This window comes from Fundulus heteroclitus, unplaced genomic scaffold (genome assembly GCF_011125445.2).
Source record: "Fundulus heteroclitus isolate FHET01 unplaced genomic scaffold, MU-UCD_Fhet_4.1 scaffold_213, whole genome shotgun sequence".
NCBI lineage: Eukaryota > Metazoa > Chordata > Actinopteri > Cyprinodontiformes > Fundulidae > Fundulus > Fundulus heteroclitus.
In genome coordinates this window covers 82,239-108,239 of record NW_023396625.1, presented here as the reverse complement: position 1 = coordinate 108,239, position 26,001 = coordinate 82,239, and positions in this window count along the sequence as shown.

Here is a 26,001-nt window from a genome sequence, read left to right as displayed (position 1 = left end):
TCAGTGGAGCTCGTTGTCTCAAATGCTATTCTAATTAATGTATTTATTTTTGTCAGATTCACATTTCTGCCAGTTGTCTGGTCGACTGGAGATTTTATTTTGAAAACCATACCTGGAAACGCCTCAAGGTGAGTAAAAATAAAAACCCTGTACACTGTCCTGGTTGCTTCTTTTTCCTGGGGTCATTGTTTTTTTCTGCTTTCAAACTGTGACATTTTAACCAAAAGGGTAATTTTTTATTATTCCATGAAACTTTTGCCTTTATAGAAAGGTACTTTTAAAAGAGTGCAATAAAACATCCTAATGCCAGTTTGCCAGAATCCATGGGGACACAGCACATGTGTGGAAGAAGTTGGATTGCTCAGATTACACCAAAACTGAACTTCTTGGTTTCCAAATTTGATGCAAAGAACAGACTACAGATCAACTGAAACCGATCTACCCCACGGTGAAGCATGGTGGCGGCAGCCTTATGCTGGGAGGAGGCTTTTTTTCACTACATTTTGGGAAGCTGTTTGAGGACAGTGAAAGGATGGATGGAGTAAAAGACAGGAAGAAACTGCTTGACACTGCTAAATATTATAAGCCTGGGGCAGAGGGTCATCTTCCAACAGCGGCCAGCAGCACTTACAGTTGAATGATTCAGATCAAAGCGCATTCATGGGTTAGAATGGCCCAGTTCAAGTCCAGATCTATTTCCAATTGAAAACCTGTGGCATAGCTTGGAAGCTGATGTTAAGACACTTTCTCTCCAATTTGATTGAGTTTGAGTTGTTTTGAACTGAAAAATGAGCAACAATTTCAGTCACTAGATTCACAATGGTTGTAGAACGCATCTAGAAAACTTTCTGATAAGACTTATGGCTTTATTTGTAAATTACATGTTTACTGAAAGCAAACGTGGGGAAAATTTAAAGCTGACCCTAAAAAAAGTGTTGACTTCAATGCATATTTTTATGCGTTTTGGTCTTTTACATCTCTAAAAACAAGTATTTCTGAAAACCCTAGTAAAAGCGGAAATTTGAGAAAACCCCATTTATGTGTTTGGCATGACCGAGGTTTGGGGTCCCGCACATCACAGTCTGTGGTAAATAATGCCACAACTGCTCTAAAACGTTGAGATGCATTGGAGAAGGAGCTGTTTTACACCCTCCTAGTACAGAGGGACCACGTGGTTGTTTTGAAGGATTCTGATTGGCAGACAGGTTTTAGCTTTGCAGTACACGGTCCCCTGTTCATTTGAGATGTTCACGACGGTCAGTGTCGTCTTTGTGTAGGTTTGTGTGGATGAAGTGTGATGCTACAGACCTGGGTGTCTGTTTTGTTCTGTCCTGCTCCAGTGCCTATCTACTCTGTCTACCTCGTTAGCTCTGTGCAGCTACACCTGTCTCGTAAATAGTGGTAGTGTGTGCACCTGCGCCTCACCCTATATAAACCTGACTCTCTTTGCATGTAGCTGCCAGATTCTTGAAAGCCATAAGTGTGGGTAGACCATCCACCATTCCCTGATTGCCTGATTGGGTTTTACTGACCCAGGTTGTTCTGTGGATTTCTGCCTGTTGGCTTTGCCCCTGTCGGACTCTCCTTCTGGCCTCTGCTTCTGGACACTGAACCTCCTGCACATTTCCTGACCAACCCCTACCGCCTAGCCCTCTGGTACCTCCGCCTGAGTATCCATCCTGACGACCAAACCAAAACTATTATATGCAATTCCAATCAAAATATATGAAAGTTTGTGGTTGCTTCAAGACAAAGTATAAAAATTTTAAAGAAGTGTAGTAACTTTTTCTGGGTTCTGTAGTTCATAGCCATCAGTAAGTATGGGACTATAACAATGTTTGTGGAAAGCAAAGGTGAGTATGATGGAAATTAACAAGATTTTCTCCCACTGCCTTTATGAAGGGAGGAAAAAATTAGCTTTGTTGTTTTCTAATCGCACCAACGCTTAGAAGTTGAGCAAGGGCTTTTCTCACCTTAATCTTAACCAAACAAGCAAAAACCTAAATCCCACTTGTCGAGCACCAGCCAGACAACAATTGAAAAGAAAAGTAAATATAGCATAACAATCAGAAAACTGTTAAGGAACTGACCGACTTATTTTCTTAATAAAGGTCTTCCCCAGCTATAAAATTCACTGAGATTTATGTTCTCGTCGTGTGGGTTTTTGTACCTGAACCAAGCAGCTAAACTGAATGCTGTCAAAAATGTTGCTGCTTTTCACATATCTATGAGATCAGGATGTATTTCTGTGAGATCAAAAAACAACATTGCTACAGGTTAAGCAATAACCCAGAATTGACTATAGATCTATAGAGTGGTCTAAAGACTTTAGACTCCACTTTAGACTAAAGTGGAGCATAAACGATGCAATAATTCTCTGCACATTTGTGCCCTTTATTTTGTTCCTGTAAAGTTCAGTTGAGAACTATGAAAAGGAACCATTCTGTTAAATCCTTATAATCTGTGATCATCTTGGTAAGTGACTGAATTTCACTAGTCTTGAGTTTAGTTGACCCCTCTTGAGGCTATCACCTCTCACTGATTTCTAACCCCTTGTGACCATCAAGACAGTAAGAGCTGTTTTCTACTCAAACCCTTGCCTCCTTCAGAGCTTCTGGATGCCTGATACCTCATGTCGCCTTTTTCCTGCACAGCTTTTACCTCTGTATCCTTTTTACCATTGATCATTTTCCATGCAACAATAAAGTGCTTTGCAAAAAATATTCATACCCCTTAAAAACGTCCAGATTTTGTCATGGTACAACCACAAACCGCAATGTGTTTTTTGGGGCCTTTTACATGCTAAAGCAACATAGAGTAATGTACAACTGTAAAGTAGAAGCAATAAACAGAAATTGCATTGTCTGCGGTTATAATTAAAAAAAACCTGCAGCTGTAGTTGCAGTGACAAGTGGTTCAATGAAGTACTAACTAAGAAGGGTTCAATACAATCACAACCCACTCTGCAGGCCAGGAACCTGGAAACAAGATCCAATTTGCACGAAAACAACAACGTTTTGTTGGTATACTTTGTAACATTATTGTCATAATGTGTTACCATATTGAGATGTTTTGATGAGATAGACACCGGGTCAGAATGCACACAGATTACAAATAACTATTTTAAGAAGAGTTACTAATCAGGGTATATTTTTACTATAACCATAATTTATTTGAATTTTTTTTCTTGGAGATCACTTTTCTTAAAGTAGCCCTACTTTTTCTTTACCAACAGCGTCACACATACATGATAAGCAAACTGTGACAGTTTTTTTTTTTCATTATCCTTTTCTTTTGCAATACAGTTGTAACTCTTGGAAATCCTCTCGACCTCAAAACCGAGCAGTTTATTTCTTTTGCTAATACTTATTCAGCAGAGGCCTGATAACATCAATATATACCTAAAGGCAAATTGAGCAGAATGGTGCAGATCAATGTGCGCTAACTCAGTTTGTGCCGTAAACACATCCCAAAATCCTTAGAAGGAAAATCATATCGGGTTTAAGAAAACTGTGAGCTGAGAACAGAAACTTGATGATGCACCCGGACGTTTGGTTTTGGTTTTATAAAAAGTGACAATAAAACGCCTTCAAGTTTGTTCATCACTGCATGCCGCTCTTTTTCCCAGTGTGTGACGATGTGTATGTGTTCTTGTTCTTGCAGCTGAGCGAGAAAATGTTTTGCTCATTTTCCTAGTAAAAAAAAAAAGTCCTCACTTTTTTCTGGGCTAGGGGTTAGGTTTAGGACTGAGGTGACAATTAGGTTAGGGTTCAGGTTAGGCCACAGAAAGGTTTGAAGTTTATACAAGGATGTATGTGTGTGTGTGTGTGTGTGTGTGTAACCCACACTGGGTATTATCCTGTACAGCTTTAGGAAACTGGACCATACAAGAGAGATTTTGGAAAAGCCAATGCTTAAATTACAATGAAATGTGTAAAAAAAAAAAAGTTTGTCAGTGGGTGATGGTGATTATTTTGTTTTCCCACTTGCTTTTCCTTCTGTAATTTATATTACTCAGATGAAAAAAAAAAAAGAAAAGAAAAGATAACACCTTGTTTTCCATTTCCACCTTATCAATTTCCTTTCGGGTCAAAGATTACTTTCACGGATTTATTACAATAACATTGCGGAGAATCTAAATCCTGCCATAAATATTAAAGGAGGCCTAATTCCTGTTTGAGGATTATAGATTTCTGAACACTGACGCTTACAAATGCCTGCACATTTCAAGGAGGTAAGTTTGTTGCTGAGCGGACAGCAATGCCGAGGAATAAGTCTGCCCCAGCGTTAGATTGTTACCAAAAAGGACTGAAAGAAAATTTAAGATGTTTTTTGCTGCAGCCAGAACTATTGTGAAAAAAAAATCTATTTGATCTCTTCCATAGTATTTTACAATTTACATATTTCATCACTCTTTGCTTTTCTGTCACATGGAAGTGTTTCAGATCATTAAACTAATGCTAATATCAGACAAAGATGACCTGTTTTCACACCAGGATTGCCTGTATAAAGAGAAAAAATATACAATCAGGAACATTAATGTATTAATAGAAACTTCCTGATAACATGAAGTAGGCCGACTTAACCCTTTTGGGAAAATATTCAAAGAATTGAGGAGGAAAAGAGAATTTGTTGGGGAAAGGGTGCATCCCCTCACATCTGGTTTAAACTAATCCAACATTTTAGAAAACATCATTCCAATAGTCAAACATGGTGCTGGTAGTATGATGGTTTGGGGCTGTCACGCTACTTTTGGGGCAGGGGGATTTGCTCTGATTTACGGAACCATGAAGTCTGCTCTCTACCAAAAATCCGTGAAGGAGAATGTTGTGTAGATTATGTACCAGGAGGATGAGCTGCAGCACAGTCCACATCTGGCTCCAAACACACACAACAAGAACAACAGAACAAAGAAAACATTTTTGGAGACCACACTGTAGCTGTGTTAATGAATTGTTCTTCAAAGAAGAATGGGCCAAATTACCCCAGATTAATGTAAATGATTATTTCCTGTAATTAGATTTGTTTGATGGAAGTTGTTGCTGTACATTTTTGCACAACAACAAATTGAGTTTAAGGGGCAACTTTTTCCAATGATGCCAGTCTGGTTTGGAAAGCTTTTTTTTTTTTGCCCCAGGAAATGAATTCATGATTTCATGAGAGGCCTTTTATATATCCTCAAATTATCTTTGTCTGATGTTGAAATTTGTTTGATGATCTGAAACAATAAGTGGGACAAAAAAAGTAGAAGAAAAAAGGGATGCTTTTATTCAAAATCTGTACTTTTGTTTCCTGTGATCTGAAAAGACTGCAAGAATATGCAGAATCTTTTTCATAAATAATTCCAAAGCAAGACTTTGAAATTAAGTACACACCCTCAATTTGTACATGTTAAAATATGTGAATTGACTTATACATCAAATCAAACCTTGCAGGAAGCTAAAGCTAAAAACAAATGCTGCTCGTCTGTGCAGCTGCTGATTCTTTAAAACCAGGAGGACATCAGGCTCAGGATTACAGCGAGGATCTCTGGATGTTCTCAGGCCTCTCTTGTCTTTCTAATCCTCCCAGTCTGAATAAAACGCTTGTAAGCCTCCTTAATGTTTTTAGATTTTATCACCTGTTCGGTCTTCTGTTGTGTCTTAATGGGGATGCTGATGCTTCACACTCAGGCATTATTGTGCTGAAGGAAAATATTCCATACTTTGTCTTGCTCTGTAGCAATAAATGGCGAGCATCTAAATCAAATCATACAAGCAACATGTTGTTAATTACGCTTTAATGGCTTTTGAACACAACAACCTGTGAAAATCCTTTGCTAAATACAGCAATAGCAAGTACAGTACTGTACAACGTACTTACAGATATCTTTTTTTTTTCTTTTTTTTTTTGGTGACATTTAAATGTTTCAGATCAGAGAACATATTTTAACATTAGATGAAGATAACCTGGTTACTGCAAAAAGTTTTTTCTTCATATACCAAATGTAAATGTATTCACGCCCTGGCATTTTTTTTTTTTTTTTTTTTTTTTTTGTGTTTTGTTGCTTCACAACCGGGAAGTAAAATGTATTAATTAGAGAGGTTGCACCGTTTCATTTACAGCACATCCATGCAACTTTCCAGATGTATGTAATTATTGTTTTTCAAATCTTATTTTATGTGAAGAATCTGCACACAAAATAGTCTAAAAGTTGATGAAGTCAAGTGAAAAAAAAAATACAAATAAAGATAGAAAATAGTTATTCACCCCTTTTGCTATGAAGCCACTATAAAGTTCCGGTGCAACCAGATGCCTTCAAAAGTCACATGATTTGTGAAATGAAGACCACGTGTGTTCAATACATGATCTGTCAGTATGAACAAGTCTTTTCTGAAAGGCCCCAGAGGCTGCAGCACCACTAAGCAGGAGGCGTCCCTCCATGAAGACCAAGGAGCTCTCCAAACAAGTCAGGGACAAAGTTGTCAAGATAGTACAACTACGCACACCGATGTTCTCTGTCACTTTGTCCGATTTGTTGTTTGCTTCACAATAAAAGAAAATAAATTTTCAAAGTTGTAGGCATGTTCTGTAAATAAAATGGTGCAAACTCTCAGATTCTCCAGCCAGGTTTTGAGTCAACCAAACAAGAAAATGCTGGGGGGGTTGAATAATTATGCAAGGCGCTTTCCTGCTTGTTAGATCATGAATTAGCTGTGATTGACCACAATTTTAGGTTCAATTTCACAATCCACGCTAAGGTCTGATTCCATCCATCCATCCATCCATGAACCAAAAATATCAGATTGCCTTGTAGCTCCTCATCGTTCATTTAATCAAACAGTCTTTTGCATCAGGCACTTAGAGCCTTTCGGTGCCTTTCTGCAAACTCGAAGCTGAAGTCTTCTGCCATCTGGACACTCTCCCACACATTACAGATCTGTGAAGCGCTTCACTGACTGTAGTCTCTCCAGAAAAAAAAAACAAAAAACAAAAAAAACTCTGTTACAGCCAAGAGCTCCAGCAGTCCAGCTAAAAAGGTCCTTGGACCTCTGTCACCCTGACAACAAGAACATCTAATTCGGAGAAAGACTGTCCTCCTTCTTAGGTTCTGTCCACAAGACTTTTCCAGATGTGACCAAGGGGAACATATTAAAAAAAATCCCGTGTACAATTCTTTGTGTGTCTTGCAGCACATCTTTCCAGTCAATTTGTGCAATTTCACAGAACGCATCGACGAGTTAAACCGTGAAGTTGTACTGCTGAGCCTCTTGTCAGGCTTTGTGTTTAGCTGATGGAACATGTTGCAAAGTGTACAGTGATGGACAGCATTGATCCCTGCGAGAGCAGCAGGGAGCTTAGTCCACATGCTTTTCTGATTTCTTCAGCTGACAGGAACATGAATGTTGGCTCGTACCAACACCCCTCTGCTGCTGTGACTGTTTTTTTTTCAACACATTTGAGGATTTCCAAAATTTAGATTGATCTAAAAGTTAAGTGCGACCCAGATAGCTGCTGTAAGCTCAATCTAATTTTTCTTTTTTTAAGTCAAGATGTTCTCTTGGGATCCCAAGTATAAGAATGGAGCCCAATCACTGCATTTGTATGTGATTGCTATCCAAGTTCCCAAAAATAGCTCAACTCCTGCTAGCTGTTGGTGTGCTGTCTTTTATATCATGTGTGCTGGATCCCCAGCAATCCATGTGAGGATGTTTGTGCGGCTGACTGTTATAAAAAAATCATGGAATAGCCCATGAGTTTTAACAATCCAAACCTGTATTTTTGGTTTTGCACGTACCGTTGTCAATCTGATGAACGAGCTCATTGAAGATATTAACTGTATGAATCAAATATACCGTAGCTGTATAAACACAAGGCTGTCGACAATAAAACATGCTTGGGGTGGGTTGGTGCAATTAATAAGTTCTGCTTTCTACTGGAAAATCCTGAAGGTATATTGCAGCCTATTAGTTGCAAGCGCACTTGGATTATTCAGCAAGAATTATCAAACCGGTTGCTCATGCTTTAAAAACCCTTGAATGTGGCTGATTTAAAACAACTCTGCAAAGAAAAATGTGCCCAAAATTCATCAGTACACGATGTTAAAGGTTAAAGGTTATCTCACACACTTAATGGCAATTGTTGCTGCCAACGGCGGCACAACCTATTATCATGTTCAGGGGGCGAATACTACTAACACTGTGTGTTAATTTGAATTCAGCATCAAAATGGGACATCAGGCTGGAGAATAACCTGAACCAGTATCAGAGACAGAAAAGATCCTTATCGGGACATCGATAGTTTTAATTATATGCATAACAATGGTGCACTGTAAAACCATAGAAATATTTTAAATCCACAATGAGTTGCATCAGTCTCTACTTTTACTTTGAAGTTTCTGTCACAACAGGATGGGAGGCTTGAGCCAGATGCAGCTGTGTGCATTTCCACTTTGTGTGACTGCTAGAAGATCTGGGTGAGCAAGGTTTCAGCAACACTTTTTCCAGCTTTATATATTATATATAATATATAATATTTATATATTTTTTTTTTTTTTTGGGAAAAATGGGACAAAGTGCAGAAAAACTGGCAGGACTTAAAGATCCTCTTTGTGGCCTAATCATACTGAGTTCCACACCTACTAATATTGATAAATGGTTTTATGTTTCTGAAGTAAAACAAATGATGCTGCAATAAAAGTAAAAAAAATAAAAGCTCAGCTAAAACTACTTGTTTAGTTGTTTATTTTATTTTATTAATTTTTTTTTTGTTGTAATTGGCTGAAGACAGAAAAACAAATGACGCTACTTCCTTTTGCCTTCTCTAACTGCTGCGCTCTGGCAGCGAAAGCATTAAGTCATTTGCTCAAATACATCCTCCTCATCCGTGGCAGTGGGACAAGGTGTGATAGCATGGCAGACCTGGTCACAGATGGCGCACTTAGGCGGCCCAGAGGCTGCCTGCTGGCAGGGCACACACGCTACACAAGAAACAATGTTATCCTCAGCTTCCGCTTCAGACACACTTATCCGACACTTCCGCCGGGTCCTCGTCTAAAACCACTGATCTGCTCTTTAGGAACCTGAAGGTCTCTTAATCTAGCGGGGTATTTGTTTTTTCAACAGGAGATGCTGGAGATGCATAAGTAACAATAATCCATCCATCCATCCATCCATTTTCTGACCCGCTTAATCCCTTACAGGGTCGCAGGGGTTGCTGGTGCCTAATAATCATAAATAATATGATAAAAATAAAACTGAGAGGATCCACATCAGGTAGTTAAAAGCAGGAAAATATACCTCAAAAGTGATTTTCTTTAAAAGCTGTTTTATTAAATGTACTATGAATGCATAAATACAAATTAAATACTGAGCTGTGTGACATTTTAATGTTCTTATAATGTATTGCTGCCATAAATGTTGTAGCCTCCTTGATGTTCTTTATGCCTCCTAAAAGGAAGAAGACTATACTCCTGTCTAAGGGCTTCAGTCTTTTGTTTATTTTTTTTTCTTGAATGAAGCCATAGATTAGACTATTGCTGCCATTAACTTTATGTTCTGTTTTTCCCCCTCGTTGAATATCCCATTAGTTCAGTCCTTCCGTGTATATCCTGCAACTGAGCCTATTTCCTCTGAAGGTTTCTTGTTGTTAAAATGGAGTGATTTCTTTCACCGTCGCCACATGCTTGCTCACAGGAAGAGATTGCTGCAAAGTCTGTGACTTGATGGAACCAGCTGTCTTACATTTGGTTACATCTAAGGATAATCTACCCGTGCTTTTTAGAGTCACACCCTTATAACTAGTGTTGCCTAAACATACCAACTCCACCTCCATGCTTCACAGTTTGTATGAGGTTCTTTTCTTAGCTACATTTAAATTATTGGTGAAAATCTCCTGTGTTCTGCTGTCCAAATAATTCAATTCCTGAATTATCTACTCAGAGAACAAAACTCTGGAAACCCTGGTCTTTGTCTATGTTGTCTCTGGCAAACTTTAGCCTGGCCTTCATGTTTTTGCTAGAAAGCAAATGTTTCCTTTTTGCATATATCTTATACTGACAATTGTTTTGAATGTCCTCCATTTGTAGACTATTTTTTGTTGAATTCTTATTATTTTGAGATCTCTTTGAATTCCTTATTTACGACGGAGTATTAGGGCCACACATGAAGAGAAAAAATATTTTTGACATGACGAGATTAAACTCGACATGGCGACTTTAAAGTCGCCATGTCGACATTAAACTCAACCACTCGAGAATAAAGTTGATATATCGTGGCGACTTTAATCTCGACATTTCAAAGTTTGGAGAAAAGAGCAACCGTGCTCCACAGCTGCAGTCTCTGCGTTTTAATTAAGTGTGAAGGTAGTCTTTGCCGTGCTGCAGCTGTACAATCATCACTGGAAGCGGTGGCCTACCAATAACGTAACGTCTTTCCCTAGTGATGCTTACCCTGGTTCGCAGTTCTGAATTTGAGATTCTCGAAATGTTGAGTTTAATGTCGACATGGCGACTTTAAAGTCGACATGTCGAGTTTAATCTCGTCATGGCAAAAAAAAAAATTCCCTTCATGTGTGGCCCTAATACTCCGTCGTACTTATTACATAAATAATGCCAGCTGGCAGAACACACCAAAAATCATATACTGTCATACACTGATACAGTCTTCTTCCAGGGTGTTCAGTCGTACTTCAACAGTTAGAAACGAACCAAACTAAACGCTGAGTAATAATATTCTAATCATGTCCACTTAATTGGACATGGTTCCATCATGGCCTTTGGGATGTTTTAAGTGTTATGAAAAGTGGATGTTTCCTGGTTTGTTTCTCATCTCAAAGTATTTTTTCTGAGTACATTTTACAGAAAAAAAACTTAAAAATGTTTTTCTTCAGTTTTATAGAATTTTGACTAAACTTTCTTTTTTTCAGTATGGGTAATATTGATATTAAAGGTGGAAATGTCTAAAATAATAGAAATACTTGTCATAGGATGTCCTAAGTTTTCTTTCATCACGGCCTATCCGTTCCTTGGGCTTCCTCATTACATTTAAGTGACTAATAATGTTTCTGTTTAATTAGTTTTGCGTTTATTGACATATATTTAATAGACTGCTGTTTGAGTCCTTGTGGCTTTGTTTTTCATTTCTGTAACGCACTTTATGTTAATTATGACTGCATGACAAAACGGCCTTCAAGTAAAATCTGATTGCTTGTTTGAACTTTTCACCAAATTATATTATTTGATCAACTTAGTATGACTGGACTGCACAGGATTTTTTTTTTAATAAAGGTCTTAATAGAGTGGATATGAACCAGCTGTATTCTATATAACTGAGTATAAGATAAGATAAGATAAGATAAGATAGTCTTTATTGATCTCACAATGGAGAAATTCACTCGTCACATCAGCTCATACAAGAAGGTGCAGAGTAGGGAAGGTGCATTCAATTATATACAGTGAATCTTCATATATACAATGGATCAGAAAGAATACCAAAAAATACAAAAAAGGAAATAGGAATGGGCATATGATGTCTCATTTACATTCTTAGTGGTCTATATATATATATATATATATATATATATATATATATATATATATATATATATATATATATATATATAAACATATCTATATACTTAAATATATACATATATCTATGCGCCTACATACATACGTACCTACGCGTATGTATGTGCATATACATTGTATACATTTGTACATACATACATACATACATACATACATACATGTGTGCTGACTTATGTTCAGCTGTTGATAGCAGCAGAAGTCACTACATCAGGATTATTGCACGGGTTGTAGGACAGTGTATTAAATCAATTATTGCACCTTGGTTATTGCACATTAATTATTACAGTTATGGTTACAGTTACAGTGCAGCATTGTAAAATCTGATAGCAGCAGAAATGAATGACCTGCGGTAGCGCTCCTTTTTACAGACAGGATGTCTAAGTCTGTCACTAAAGGAGCTGCTCAGCTCCTCTACAGTCTGGTGCAGGGGGTGGAAGGTGTTGTCCATGATGGATGTGAACTTGGACAACACCCTCCTCTCAGCCACTTCCTCCACAGAGTCCAGAGTACAGCCCAGGACAGAAGTGGCCTTCCTCACCAGCTTGTTCAGCCTCTTTCTGTCCCGCTCTGCGCTGCCAGGAGCCCAGCAGACAACAGCGTAGAGGAGTGCTGAGGCCACCACAGAGTCATAGAAAGTTTTTAGCAGAGGCCGGCTCACTCCAAAGGACCTCAGCCTCCTGAGGAGGTGGAGCCGGCTCTGGCCCTTCTTATACAGAGCGTCGGTGTTGTGAGTCCAGTCCAGCTTATTGTTGACGTGAACACCCAGGTATTTGAAACTCTCCACAGTTTCTATGTCCTGCCCCTGGATGTTCACGGGAGTGTGAGGTGGGGGTCTTCTCCTGAAGTCGATCACCATCTCCTTGGTCTTACTGGTGTTTAAGCACAGATGGTTTTTCTCACACCAGTCCACAAAGTCCATGATGACCGACCGGTACTCCAGCTCGTTCCCCTCAGACACACAGCCCACAATGGCCGAGTCGTCAGAGAACTTCTGAAGGTGGCAGCTGACCGTGTTGTAGGTGAAGTCCGAGGTGTAAAGGGTGAAGAGAAACGGAGACAGAACGGTGCCCTGGGGGGCCCCGGTGCTGCAGAGTGCCGCACGTACTGAGGGCGGTTAGTGAGGTAGTCCATGGTCCAGTCAGCCAGATGTTTGTCCACCCCAGCATCCTCCAGGGGTGGACAAACATCTGGCTGACTGGACCATGGACTACCTCACTGACCGCCCTCAGTACGTACGTATAAACTGAAACTGTCAACCTTATAAAGCACTTGACGATGAGGGGTGTTTTGAAATGGTGTGAGATAAAATAAAAATGGATGCAACTGAATAGCGCCCTGTCATTGAGCATGTTCCCCTGTTTTTTGCTCCTTCTAAACGGACTTTATAGTCACTTGTGCTTGTGATGAGGTGCCTTTGGCAGATCTTGTTGAACTTCGGCATCACTTCTAAATGAACCTGAAAGCACAGGCCTCGCGTCTCTTTGGCAGCAAAATTCTCAGCACAGGTCCTTGTGCTGAGATCTTAAAAACATCTTTGGCTCAAATACAGAGCTCTATAAAGATTGTAATTTGTGAGCTTTTCATTGTGTTTTTGTCTTTATATCTTTATACAGTATTGCATCAAGCAGCCGTTTGTTACTTCTAAGTAGAAACACCTTTAGCTTTTCACTTGAGCACTTTAACATGCATATTTAGCACTTTAGATAGCATGCAGCACTTTAAGGAAGCATATTTGCATATTTCAGAAATAATTGTACACAGTTGGATTTATAAGTGTTTGTTGATTATTGTCTTTCCTTTTTCCTGGTTTTAGATCCAGTGGCACTGCAGCGCTGTTATAGAGTGGTTGGGCCCTGGAGAAGAAGGGTGACAGAAATTAGAGTACCAATATTTGCGCAATACTTTTATTTAGTGTTGTTTAGTGTTTGTGTGTATTATTGCATCTTAAAGTGTTTTATTGAATGAAAATAATTAAAATAATCTAACCTGACCCTATTACTCCAGGACTGATATAGTTCTTCAAACTGTGACTATTCTGGAAATGTCCCCTCTTAATTCTGAAAATATGAACGTTTTTCTCATAATATTACCACTTTTGTCTTTTTTTTTTACTTTATTTTCCTATGTCATATATATATATATATATATATATATATATATATATATATATATATATATATATATATATATATATATATATATATATATATATATATATATATATATATATATATATATATATATATATATATTGTGGCTAGTTAGTGAGACAGTATTTAAGGCACCTGTTTCCATCACTTGCTGTTCTGCTGTTGGAGAAGACACTGCTCCTCCAAGCCCAATTAACACTTTTTGGCAAATGTTCTTTATTTAAACAGACATTATAATAATAATAATAATAATAATAATAATAATAATAATAATAATAATAATAATAATAATAATAATAGTTAAAAATTGTGGACCACGCCATTTCCTGCCTCTGCCCTTCTGCTTCCGCACCTCCCATACTTCAACCGCTAAAGAACGTACATTACAGGTATGTTTCTTTTAAACTAAAAAAACAATAACAATCGCAAGCTGCATTCATGAATGTACAGGCTATGGGACAAGATATTAATTTAATATAAGAAGCTCTGATGTGATTGGTTGTTTGCAGTCAGACTAGGATGGGCCCGTCTCAGCATCACTTTAACCCATACTGTATCTTTCATGGTCCTTGGAGAACAAATTCGGATAAACTGGGAGGTGCTTTGACTTGTGCCATTATGAGGTCGGCACTTTCAGTTTTCAGTAAGCTGTGGTGCATCGTTTCAAGAACTCTTAAGATTTATTGTCATAAAATTGGTCCAGAAATCTGTGTCCTTGTCAGAATGAACAATGGTTAACAATATTTCAAAGTCAGATTAGAATGCAAATCAGAGGTCTTCCTGCACAGTGGCACTTTGAAAACCGTTGTTGCATCAGTATCCAGCAAATACACAACCGCGGCTTTCATTTGGACGTTTAGACGTATGACAGAAGCTGACAGTGCTCCGCCATCCATGAAGGAGCTGCAAGCTGACTGCTGCATAAGAGAGTAGAGACTGCAAAAGAGATGGAAATGTGCTGTTTAACAGAGTGTGCTAAAAAAACAAAAAACAAAAAACAGAGCAACTTGTGGAGGCTTTCTGAAATATTCAGAGCAAAATAAATAAAACAGAATCGCATCATTTTTTACCAGGAAAGTTTTTGATCTTTTCTGGGGTTGCCGAGTGTGCAGGGGGACCTGTTAAATATTGTAAATGACAAAAGATCAGGCCCACATAAGTGGGCTAATTCAATTTCATGCTGCTTTGACAGGCTTTATAACTCATTTTATATTTTTTACTGAAAAAACCTCCACCTCCACAGATATTTAGAATTATCTGTAACATTTTCCATGCGGCACACCCAGCCTACTGGTCACTCTAATTAGTTTACCTACTAATCTTTCAACCCCTGAGGTGTTATTTCCAATCCCTTGCAGAAATATTCAGACCTTTTTGTGTATTTTGTCACATAACCACTACAAGGTCAGTGTATTTTATGTAATAGACCAAAACAAAGCAGTGCCCCATCATGGCAACAAACATGTTCTATACAAATAAAAATCCAAAATGTGTATAAATACATTAGTATTCAGTCCCTCTGAGGCCACACTACATAGAACCATCTTCTTTGCAATTACAGCAGCAGGTCACTTGGGAGTGCGTCTTTACCAGCGTTGGGTGGGAATCTTTTGTCCGTCCTTCTTTTTAAAACATCTCAAGCTCCATTGGACTGGATGAAGGGCATCTGTGAACAACAATCTTCAAGGTTTGACTCAAACTCCCAATAGCATTTAGGTCTAGAGTTCGACTGTGCCACTCTAACACATACAAATGTTTAACCTAAACTGTATGTGTTTAGGTTTATGTTCATTATTAGTTTTCTGCCAAGCTTACGCAGGTTTTGCATAAAGGCCAAAATGTAATATTTTGGTCTCGTCAACTCAGAGCACCTTGTTCCACATTTACTCTGATCCCTGTATTGGTCACGGCAAATTGCAAATCAGATTCCTTTTGCTTTTCGTCAACAATGTCTTTCTTCTTGCTGCTCTTCCATAAATGGCAGACACTGTATGTGGAGTTGTGGTATTAGGGCTGGACGATATGATTTGAAAATAAAAGCTCAGATTTTATTATACCAGATCTGATTATTTGATTTTTTTTTCTCCCTTTTGTTTCATAAAAACAACTTATAGAAATAATCTTTCTTTAAAAAAAATTGCTTTTGTTTCAGTTCTTCTCATCTGGGAGTTGACCTGAACGCAAAGGGCAACTAAGTACAAACTGTGAAATATAGTGGCAGGGGCTGCCATTGTAAACAATGAAAAAGTAAAATAAAATGTTTGCTGCTTGTGGTGTGTTACACAATGAGCTAGTTTTGAGTATACATCTAAGAACAGGCTTCACTTTACTTGTGTAACTTAAAAAAAATAAGTTAATGAATAAAGTAAGTTGACTCATTCTTGGGTAAAAAAAAGTTTCCTCTTTACAGTATTTTGACAATATAGTACATTCTTAAACACATTTTTAACGTTGCTGTTACCGAAACAATTTTCCCTTTCAGGACTGATATAGTGCAAAGTTTAATTGAAGGCCATAAAGTGCAAAAGCAAAATAAAAACACAAAAAATAAAATCATGTTTTCCCCAAAATTAAATAACCATACATTTCTAATTCGCATTCACTGATAAAATCTATTTATTGCTGAGCCCTATGTGGAATACTCTATTTTTCAGATTATGAACTGAACAATGCTTTCTAAGATGGTATTGTCTTGCGTTCTCTCAGGTACATCTGAGGCCTTCTTGGAACTGCGCTGTTTATCCTATGATTAAATTATGCACAAGTTAACCCACAAATAGTTGACTTCTAAAGGCAAGTGATTGCACTGGATTTTATGTAGGGGTATAAAGTAAAAGTGTTGAATATAAATTAATTTCACAATCTTCACATTTTTATAGTAAAACCAAGAAACATATCCTTTTCCTTCTACTTCGCCATCATGCACAATTTCGTGTCAGTCTATGGCATAAAATCACAATTTGGTACGTTTAAAGTTATTGTTTGACCCTCCCAAAATGTTAAATGGATATCAATAATCGAATCAATGCTCTTATCGGTAAACCAGGTTTCCTTCGTCTGTATCAGATAGGTGCAAGATGCTTTTTAAAATTTGAATATAGTCTTAATTGATCTCATATTCGGAGTGCTATGGTTTTCATTTCTAGTCAGCCCAAAAGGAGACGAAAGGATGCAAAGGTTGCTTGTAAAATGTGCTAAAATTCTTCACAAGGCTTTTAGTTGTCTACACTCTCTTTAATAAGAATGTCTGTCCTCTGGTTCTGATTTGCATAATGCTATTCTTACAAGTTTTGAAGCTTTAGAGCCAAAATGGTTTGTTTTGTAAAAGCCATCTGGAAGTGCACTGACTGAGTGTTGGAGGTGACAGTCAGATTCTTCCTATGAATAAAACCGTGCGATCTGCAGGTGGAATCGCCTCACACCTGTGGTGCTGGCACATCATCGGCAAATAGACACAACAGATGTGTCAAAGATATAATGCAAAATATTCATGCCTAACTTTTAATGCAAGGCCAGATATGGCAGTAATTAAAGCATTTCATTCAAGCTGTCTTTGCTACACTGGTGAGTATATATAAAAATATAAAAAATTTAAATACATACAGCGCTTTGAACTTTTGTGTACAAGAGTTGTTTTTAACTCTCCTTATAAAACTGTTTTTTTGGCTTTCATTAGCTCGGGAGATGCTGAAAACGGCCCCTTTGGAAGATTAAGGTAATATTTTTAATACATGTGTGAAAATCACCAGCTAATACTGCGGGAGTAAAGCAACTTCGATTGAAACCTGATTGATTAGAGGCTTTTCAGTTGCCTATAAATTAATGAAAACAAAGGCATTGAGGGGAAAAAAAGCACTCTCCATTTTAATTTTACTGTGGAAAAAAACGAAAGACACTCAAAAGACTTCAGACCATCACTATTTTCTAAACAAAAGATAAAGCCCAGATGAGAAATAGAGTAGAGGAGTAAAGGAGGAAGATGGCAGTCAGGCTGTCATGATGCTAGGATGTTTGTGTTAATTAGGTACTCCACAGTTATATTTAAGTTCTGGGTTTTTGTTCCTCCTGTGTTAAGGTTAAGGTGTCGTCTGTTTTCATTGGCTGTTTTCGATCCCGGTTCCTACGTTGTTTATTTCTTGAGTTGGCTTCATTCAAATATTATTTTCAGCACGCGGCTGCCGTTAACACAATGCCAAGAAGGAAAGACATCAGCAGCGACTTTAGAGAAGCCCTTGTTGCTATTGGTGAATTTGGGAGGAATCGCAGGTCCACATCTGAGCAATCTGGAGCCCATCAAAGCAGTGGGAAAGATTGTTAGCAAGCAGAAAACGTTTAAGATTCTTCCAATAGCTCTAAAACCTGTGCTCTCAAATTCACACCAGGGTCAGGCAGGGCAGTTCTCCATGAAACTGGTCATGAAAGCATGTACTGAAAATTCAACTCCAATAGCTGCCGATAAACCCTAAGAGGGCAGCACTAATACAGTTTTAAAACAGATACTGCAGAACTACATAAGTTCACATAAAGATGTAAAATATTGCATAGTTTCATTAAAGTAGCCCCCTTAGGCCCAGTTTATTTTTAGGGTGAGTTACACTTTAGGGCTGCTCTAATAGCGAAAGTCAACGGGAAATCCTATTTTAAAGTGTTGTAATCTAAGTTATTTTAGAAACACTGAAAAACATTAAATTGACTCTGCAATGCTGAAAATAGCCGAGAGCTTACTACGTCAGTGTTTTCCAATCAAAATATCTGGTTTCCAAAATCTTTTAAAAGCAAATCTGTTTACTTTTTCGATGTGCAGCAGAAATACTTGGACAATCGGGTTCATTACTTAATCATATGCTGTAATTGATCTGGAGGGGATGGGTGTGATTCAGAAACGTAGCACAGTTTCAAACATTAAAAGCTTTTCATATGATAAACGAGTATCTCTGTTTAGCATGACAGCACCAAATAAAAAAGCCATTTATTTGCATTCCTTGTGTTTTTTGTAGCTCTGACATCTTTGATTAAAATTTTATCAGATGGTTATTTCAGTTTGCCCCACCTAAACTCTGTGGCTGAAAGTGCTGCTGCGACTCCACTGTTGTACTCTAAAATCCTGGTGAAACGCTAAAATAAATTATAGTTAAATATGAAAAAGGCATCTTGTCTTCTTGCTTTCTCTTCGTGTTTGAGAACCCGTTGAAATATTTAGACAGATCAGATGGCAGAGGCATTACTTCAAAACAAGCGGCGTTTACCACCTGAAAAGCCCCCCGACAGGCCTAAAAGCACAGCAGAATATTTCAAAACAAAAGCGAGAAAGAATAAATCCGATTCCTTCCAGCGGCGCATCCACTGTGAGACGCAGGAAGTGGATGGGGAAAAAAAATGCTCTGAATGAGACAGTTGCTGCGCTCAAGAAAATTACCGTTAAAATCAGTTTTATGAGCTTCAGAAACGTGGGGTCTCGCATCTAAACAGTGCGGTGTGTGCGTGCTGGAGAATCACAGAGAGGGCAGCCACCCCAGCTGCTCTGATCACACATCCCCTCTGCAGCACTACACCCAACACGCCACGTGAATTTTCACAGGTTTCTTTCTTTCTTTCTTTTTTTTTTTTTTAAAGCCTGAAGCGCAGGCATTTTTTGAGGGCTACATACTGCACAGCGGCAGCCGTTTTTCAGACACACGCCAGCGTGTTTGAAATATGGCACGCAGGTGCTTCAGAAGGGTGTGTTTAAGGCACAGCGAGTCACAAGGAGAAGGAAATGGGGCACAGCCAAAGCGAGGGCCCATTGTAGACATTTTTTTTTCTCCTGCTTATTCAAGGGGAAAAAAAAACAGTTTAGAAAGTATGCAAACATAAGGCTGTCACTCTTAACGCTCCAGCAGGAAGTGACAGCAAAGAGGAACAGTGCACGACATCTTGAAACATCAAATGTCTTCTTTAGATTCAAATAAAGCTCAGTGTGTGTGTGTGTCGGATTTTTAAGTCATTAAATAAATAAGAATATATTTTGTAAAGGGGATTATCTAATCTTCAGATCAGATTCCACCTAGCTTTGTTCATTGCGTATGACATAAAAACGTAGCACATAGGAATAATTTCAAGCATAATACCGTTCATGACGTTTGTTACTTTCCCACTGACTGGTGTGGAAATCTCCACTGCCTGTCTGTGTTTCCACAGTTTTACGGGGATCACAGAATGAAAAGGCTAAATTAATTCCTTAAATCATTCCTCCGATTTTAAATGAAAACAATGGAGCAGGTTAAAAAGTGTAAAAGTATTCGCTCCCTAATGGATTTCTTCAGATTGTGTTTCTTTGTCACATTCAAAAGACCAGCGCATCAAACTAATCTTCAGATAATAATAGAAAGAAAACCCAAAACGTTTTCAAATCATGATTTAATTTATTATGGAAGAAAAGCATTTTCCAACTAACATTATCCTACATAGCAAAGCAATTACCAGCTTATCAAATTCATTTTAGGAACTTTCTTTGTCAAAAGCCCTTTTTATTGAGATTGATAGAAGCAAGGTAGTTTTTTTTCTCAACAATGCTTTTGGACGTATGTCTGAAATTACTTGTTAAGGTAGTCATTACATTGCAAAAAGGAAACTAAAAGTAGGTAAAACTTTCTTGTAACCAATGTATTTCTCCTTGATTTGAGCAGGTAAATAAGATTATCTGACAATGGAATAAGTACTTTTACCCCTAAAATAAGATAATTAGATATACTGCACTTGAAATAAGATGATGGAGATGAGCTGTTCCAAAGGAACCCAGCAAACATCTTATTTCATTTGCAGATTATCTAAACTTGCCTGGTCAAATCAAGGTCAATTTTTGTCATTTCAGGACAAAAACGTACTTACTTCCCCTTTTTGCCGTGTAGATATGTGAAAAAAGAAATGAGTACTATACTAACTTTACAACGATAACAAGCTGAAGATCACGTGTGTTTGGATGGTTTCCTGTGCTCAGTTGATCATCCACACTTCCGTGTCTACAAATGTGATTTCCTAGATGCCCTGCCGCTGTTTTTACTGACAGCCTGTCTTCTTGACCTTTGCAGCAAACAATAACTTCTTTTACCAAGAAGCAAAGAAGGCAGACGTTGAGTCAAGCCGACATTAGATCGCTCGGTCCCAGATCACAAGATAAAATACTTCAAACAGTCTGATGCAACTTTGTACAACTTCTTTTGTACTAAGCGCCATCAGTTTTAAATTCAGATAAGCCATTTCAGTTCAAAGGATGGCCAGGTTGGAATTAATATTTCAGCAATGTCACTTTTTGTGGTGGTTATTAATATTATTTTCTTTTGTTTGGCAGTGTTCTCCCCCTTGTATTGCCTATATTTGCAGAAATAATGTAATAATATTTGTTTTCCCCACCTGTAAGACACATTTCCCCTCCATTTGTTTATGTGCTCTGGGAAATACATAGTATTTGTACCACATACGTTCTTCACATTTCATCAATTTCCAACAGCTATTTTCTGTGCATTTTACAGATTTTATGAAATAGATCAACAGAACAGCCTATGATTGTGAGGAGGAAGGAAATGTTATTTTATCTTACTCCTTTTGGGTGTCGTTATGGACGTTCTTACTTCAGGTCCATCATGTTGTTGAGGAAATAAACGTGTAGCACACACCAATCAATGTCAAACATTTAACACCAACTGTTGCATGCACATAGGTAGGTAGGACCCAAGAGATTCGTAAATTATTTATGCGTGTTCTCACACTCTTAAGCAGCGATTTTCACAAGTTCACAGGCTTTGCTACCAGACTCAGATTGGCAATCTGGAAACTGAGTTTAATGCCAGATGGGCCGTTTGCACAGAGGGCCAGAAGGCCACCAGAGATGTATCAAGAAACGGAGAGCAAATTATTATTTTTTTAACTGGATAAGGAATAGGCTTTACAGGAAGCAGCATCCTCAGTTCAGATTTGGTCAAGATAATGTTTGAAACCGGCAGAAAGCAAACTACAATTTTTTTCACATCACGCATAAAGGTAAAAGTTTCAGGAGCTTTAGTTGGCCGTTTTTGGGTTGAAGTAATGTGACAAATTAGCAAGTGACACCACCTGTGGTTACCCCAAAGTGCTTCGCTAAGCATCTCATTCTCTTCAATTGGGCAAATGTAAAAAAAAAGGACAGTGCACTTTGGCATATGGCAGCCATCCTGCAGCATATGTAAGACCCTGTCTTTTTGCACATCTTGCTACATCACAATTATAAACTTTATTATATCTTGGGGTTTTAAGATAACAAACCAACAGTTATTTAACATAGTATAAAAGTAGTCTACGCCTAGGAAGTGGAAGGAAAATTACACATAATTTAAAATCCAGGGCAACCAATTAATTGCAAAAGCCACCTAAACAGTTAATAGAGATTTAATCTCAGTAGAAATTCAGGTATCAGATGGTTGTGTAGAGAACATCAGGGAGCAAACAGCATCATGAAGTCAGAGGAGCACAGCAGGCAGGTCACTGAGTATCTACCCTGGCCTCGTGTTTAGCCGTGATGCATTACCGACCTAGACTGGACAGACTTTATCAACATTCAACTGCACATTCACAATGCACATATGAATGAAGTTTCGTTGCAAGGCTCCGAATAAACACAAAATACAAAAGGGGTCATTGCCTGAGCTATTGTTGCCAATACCTTCATGTTCTCTTTCTATAAATGATATACTTTACTATCTTCCTGAGCTTGTATGTTGTGTGATGTGTTTCTCTCCCTGATAAAGCACCTTATGAAGATCCCACTACCATTGACTCTTTACCTATTTTTTACGTTGAAAGTCCTCCTGGATCAGTGATTCTTTGTTTTATTGTACTTTTTTTTCAAACCCTCCATCAGTCGTAGCAGACGGCTGTGCACCACGAGACAGCTCCCGCTGGAGATTTCTGGAGCTCTCCTTCTTCACTGCAGCCACATACTTGCTGTGGACGAGGGATTGCTGCAAAGTTGACGTCTCAATGAAACAAACTGTCCACAGTTGCTTACATCCTTTTTCATGAGTGACTGATGCAAAGTCAGTCACCCAATGCAATCAGCTGGATTTCCTTAGATAGAAAACGTTTTACCAATTGGCACAATAAACTAAACTTGACCGCCTAGTTTTACAAAAAGGACAGAATGAGTATTTATGTGATGCTTGAATCTGTCTGTTTCTTTAGATTAAGTCGGTCATATATGTCCTACATAAGCTCGACCTGTTTGTCCTGTTTAGATAAATAAACTGAATTAAACTGCTTTAAAATGTAGGTAAAATACATTGATGTTCTGGTTGTAATGTGACAAAATGCAAAGAAACGTCAAGGAATATGAAGACTTTTGCAAAGCATTGTGTGCTAAATAAAATGACCAACACTAAGCAGGTATACGTCTGATTCTGCAACATATGGTGCTGACCACTAGAATGGGCTATAATCCCTTTCTCGTATGTACTAAAATGTGTCACACAGCAGTTTGCAATTGATAAAATACTGTCTGAAAATAATAGTCGACTTTTAGTGTTCATTCCCACCTTCTGCTCAGAACAAAACAGATGCGCTGAACATACTTCAGCACCCCTGAAGCTGTTACTAATGAATTCACAGGTAAATTAAAAAAGGTAGTTTTTAAAAAAAAATCTCTTTTCTTGTTAGAAATGTCAAAGATTTAATAAGTTATTGAAAATGTCACTTTGATATTCTCCCAAATGACAGTAGATGGTATCTGCATACGAATAACTATTTCAAATAACATTAATATGAAGGAGATCGTGGGCAGATGACATTGCAGAGGGCCAAGACGCTGATATTTAACGGAATCATAAAGAGAATGAGCCGGACTACAGATTAGGAAATTAATAAATTCCTGTTTTCTATTGCAACAATATTTTTAAAACCAGAATTAAAACAGAATAGTTTTATGTTTCATTAAAATAAGCTGCAAATCTCTCAGCAAGGGATCTGTAATATATATGGAAAATCCGAAAGACGGGTATTAACGCAGAAGAGTGCATGTTAAATCCTATCAAAACTCTTCTCCTTCGCACACAGGACTCATTAGCTGTTGACCCATTGTACACTATTATCTCTACTAGTATCTCAGAGTAAGCCTCCTTATCCTTCCATTGAACAAGTAATTATTGTTGTGTGCCTGCTGTGATTTCCTGGTGCAAGCCGGATGGGATGATAGATGGAGGGACCTGTAACGGATTGAGAATACACGACCCTTGCCAAAAAAAAAAAAACATAAGGTGCACTGCCTGGATTGTTTCCATAGGTATTCTGTCACATGAAGTGTGTGTGTTTTTTTTAGACGATGAAACTCAAGACCAGCTCCAGTAAGAAGCCAGAGAAAATCCCACCCCTGGAAGAGAAATCAGGTCATGTAGGGAGAAGGTATGCTGCACAACGTATTACTGACAGAGGCCCCTGGGCACAATATGAGGAAGGTAAGATGTGCGCATCTTGAAAACAAAGGGGGGGGGGACAGCAAGGTAGTGGGGTGGGAGGGAGTTTTAGGGCAATCAGATGTAGAGGCCATGTGGACCCGTGTGACATCTACAAATAATCCAAACAGAAGGCCTGGGCACAGCTGGGGAAATGGTACAAAGATGACATGGACAAATAGAGACATTATTTTCCAAAACTTGGAGTCACATCCAGGCAGCTGCAGGGAGACAAAGACAAGCTTAGGTCGCTGTGCTCTCATATCTCTTCCTAGGATTTCAACATCAGCAGCACTTTGTGTCGAGTACTTCTTAATAGAATCAGATTAATGTTAACATGAGGGCTTCGCCCTCTTTTTGCTTAAATAAACATAGTTGGATGCATGAACCTGACCAAGCTGAAATTTATTGTGACTTAAAGTCACTCTCCACAAAAAATTGCAACGCCTGGGCTTTCTTCGCTTGATACGCTAAATGCTCAGATTGTTTGATCTGACATATTAAGGGACAGTAGATTACAGCGTTTACTCTCATTAATTTCTAATGTTTGAGCGGGTTCCTCTTAAAAGTGGAAACGCAATATAGCCTAATTTTTAATTTAGCAGGTTTGAGCCTTAATTAATTAATAAATTACTGCAACAGCTGCCTGTGCAAACTCTACAGCTAACAGGCTTAAATCAGAGGCAACCGGACTTTCGTTCAGCTCTTTCTGAAAACGTTTTGACACCTTATCCAGGAGTCTTTGTCAATTCTGGCGGCTCACACTTGAGCAACCTGCAGTTGGTGCTCTGCTGTTTTTAAGGACATGGAGGCCCATCCTCCTAGGTGCCTTCTCAGTCAGATGCAAATCAATGACCCACCTGTCACTGTCCTGGGTCACTAGAAGCTATTGCTTGGTGTGAGTGGAGTACTTGGTCACCTGAATCATGATGAGGTGCTGATGTAGTCTCTTTGGAATGTGTTGGAGGACTGAGCTGTAAACACTGAGGAGTTGGAAGCGCTAACTACCCCCTCCGTTTAGTGATGGCTTTTCTCTTTTTACCAAGATGGCTTCTTTCACCCCTCTTTCAAACCGTCTGAGCACCTCAAGAACAAAGGACACTCTTTTGACGACAACAACGTCCAGATTTTGGACAGGGAGAACAGACGGGTGAAAGAAGCCATCTGCATGAAAGCTATATTTCATGTAAACAAAGCTACTGATTAATTTTATCATCTTAAGCATTCGCCAGAATCATGTTTACAATGTCGTCCAAAAAATACAGTAAAAATGGGACGGAACAAACTTAATTTCAGGATTTATGTTACCGATACGTAATGCAAGTGTTAACATTTGTCAACATACAAAACTTTGTATAAATATATTAATTAGTTATTTATTTTATTTCAAGTCACGCCCTTCTTTTCTATTACACAATCTGATGTTTTGTGCACATGGTTTTGTGGCACACCATCACTTTACTTTTGAACCAATGATAGCACAGTTCAAAAGGATGTTTTGGTGCCAATAAGGTCATAAGCTAAGCTATAGTAGCTGAAAACCTGGAGCTAAGTAGATGATCAGCTGCAGGATGGTGCATCTTTGCAGGATGCTCTCTAAATCTTTTAAAAGGTTTTGTTTGCTCTACAGTTTGATATTAGAAGACCATCTTGATAGTTGTATGTTCAAGTACAACCAGATCCTTGGACTCCCTTTACATTGTGGATGTAGATCATTTGTGGGTTTGTAAGCTCTGTGCTCCCGTGATTCGGTTCATACAACCGCTCAGGCTCAGAAGGGATAAGCCCAACATACAGAACTGCTAATACAGCAACCAGCAGCTCAGAG